We start from the raw sequence: 2,365 nt of genomic DNA, 5'->3' as shown, positions 1-2,365 counted from the left end.
GTATGGAACAGGAGGAGGTCTGTGAGGTCACACCGTGGCCTGGGGCTCTGGCCTGCACACTGGGGCTCTGTGATGGAGCTAGCTTATGGGGAGGTCGGCCTTATAAGGAGAACCCTTGGGACCGACAATTAAAAACAAAGAGGACACGATCAAGGAATTCCTGAGAAGGAGTTACCAATGGATGCGTCTTGTTCATTAAAATTTCTGCCTGGCAATATCGTGTTAAAGTCAGGCTCTTTATTCTTTACAGCTATGACCTGAGTCTGTCCCAGGAGGGCTTAAGCTCTGGCCACCATACCCTTATTGCTTGGCTACATTCACAGGTATTGAAATCAATGCTGTGAACCCTGGTTAATTTGGGATTAAGAGGGCTGTGAATAGTTCTCCCCTCAGAGTTTCCTGAGGGCATATTTAGAGAGTAATCAATACACATTTCACGTTCTAAATGCAAGGTAGACCTATGAGGTTTTGTATCAAGCATGGAATTTTGAAAACAGCATTTCTAGTGAGTTGAAAACCTCCTCAAGCAATAGGTGATGTCTGTCTAGAAGCTTTGGGCCAGATGTTCAGAAATCCCAATTTAATCTCTACCTTCTCCCACTTGGGGCTCCTTAGAAGTTTAGGTGGAGTTTTAGAATTACTCTGGTTCTTTTTATTTTTCTTTAAATGATATTACATCTGTATTTTTGAGGTGTAGAAGGGACCGAGAAAAGCGAGGAGCCATTCCAGAGAATCTTCCAGGAGGCAGCCTGGTGGGGTGGCTGGAGGATGGGCTTTGCACACAGAGTAGACTTTTTCTAGCTACAGAGTCTTGAGTGAGTTTTCTTTGAATTTTTATAATAATAACCTTGTATTATTTTATAATAATAACCTTGTATGGGACGGAATATTGTGCAAAGTCAATGGTAGCTTTTATTTGTTATTGCTGGACACACAGCCAGGGAAGGCAAAATCATCTCACATCAAATGCCAACTTCAGGATGAGTGTCGCCTGGTAGAATTCTGAGGACAGTGGGCAGGCTGTGTGGGAAAGATCGCATTGTTTGTCTCTCAGCCATGTTTGTCCTGGGCATCAGCTTCGTGTTGGAGAATCACCACTGTCGTGGTGGATATATTCTATATATGAATTCAAAAAATCACAAGAGCAACCCCATAAAGTAGGTACTTTATGTACCAACTACCAATCCCCCTGGATTGGAACAACGACCACAAAAGACTTCAGTATTTCCCTCATGGCAGTTTATGAGGCCCATCCTCTATCAACAAGTAAAATGTGACATGAGTATGTAAAGATTAAACAGAGAGTTCCAATCACTTGGGAAGCAAGAAACAAACTAGCAACACCTTGCTAAATAACTATTGGGTCAAAAATGAGCTTTCAAAAAATATAATCGCAAGTCACTTAGAAAGCAGTGGAAATGAAAATATTATATGCAAGGACTAACAATATATGGCCAAAGCTGCCCTCAGAGTGAAATGCATAGTCCTATACCTTTATTAGCAAAAATAAAGAAAATAATTCAATGATATTAATAATAATCTTCACAACACTGAAGCTAACTCAACAAGGAGTTAAGTGCTACTGTTACCTTCTCATTATAGATGAGAAGATTAAGGCATAGAGAAAGTAAGAAATTTTCTTTTTTTTACATGGCTAGTAAGTGGCAGAAACATGGTTCACGGCCTTTTAACCACCATCGTGTTCAAATTAATGGGTTTGAAAAATGACACTCTAACACAACTTAAGAGGAGCAGGAAGAAAAAAAAATATTTGATCGGAACTAAATTAGAAAGGAAAAAAGAGGAAGAATAGAAATATTCTTTATTCCCTGAAATCATTTTAACAATTTAAGGAATAAATAAAACCGAGAATTCAAACATGATAACAAATATTGAGGAAAATTGTGTGGATGTAACATATAATTGTATGCCAAAAAATTTGAACATCTCATGGGAATTTATATTTTTCTGTAAAACTATAATTTTCAAAACCCGTTTCAACAAGAAGAACTAGAAAATCTGACTAGATGAATTATCAGTGAACAAGCTTAAAGGGAAGTAAAAAGCTCCAAAATTGCTCTGGGCCAGATGCTTTCACCCAGAAAAAATTTTAAAACTCTATTATTGGTTAATTTCAAAGATGTTTATGGTCTCCAACACATACAGAAGTGTGAGATCCTTATGCATTGCTGGAGAAAGAACAAATCGGTGCCCTTTCTGGAAAACCATTGCAAAGTATATATCAAGCATGTGAAAACTGTTCATACTGTACTTACAGATATCTCACTAGGAATTTAATATTTAGACAAACAGATGATTAAAATATTTCTGACAATATCCAGAATTGACAGAAACCTAAAGAGCT

At 37.8% G+C, this 2,365-nt stretch overlaps 1 protein-coding gene across 1 annotated transcript in view; it reads left to right on the top strand.

The window, feature by feature from the left end:
• Window positions 1-2,365, top strand: part of TRPM8 (transient receptor potential cation channel subfamily M member 8) — a 98,023-nt gene that overhangs the window by 30,792 nt on the left and 64,866 nt on the right. The window lies entirely within an intron of this gene.

This window comes from Panthera onca, chromosome C1 (assembly GCF_046562875.1).
Source record: "Panthera onca isolate mPanOnc1 chromosome C1, mPanOnc1 haplotype 2, whole genome shotgun sequence".
Classification (NCBI taxonomy): domain Eukaryota; kingdom Metazoa; phylum Chordata; class Mammalia; order Carnivora; family Felidae; genus Panthera; species Panthera onca.
The sequence above is the reverse complement of the archived record's forward strand: the minus strand, read 5'-3'. Positions and strand labels throughout refer to the sequence as shown.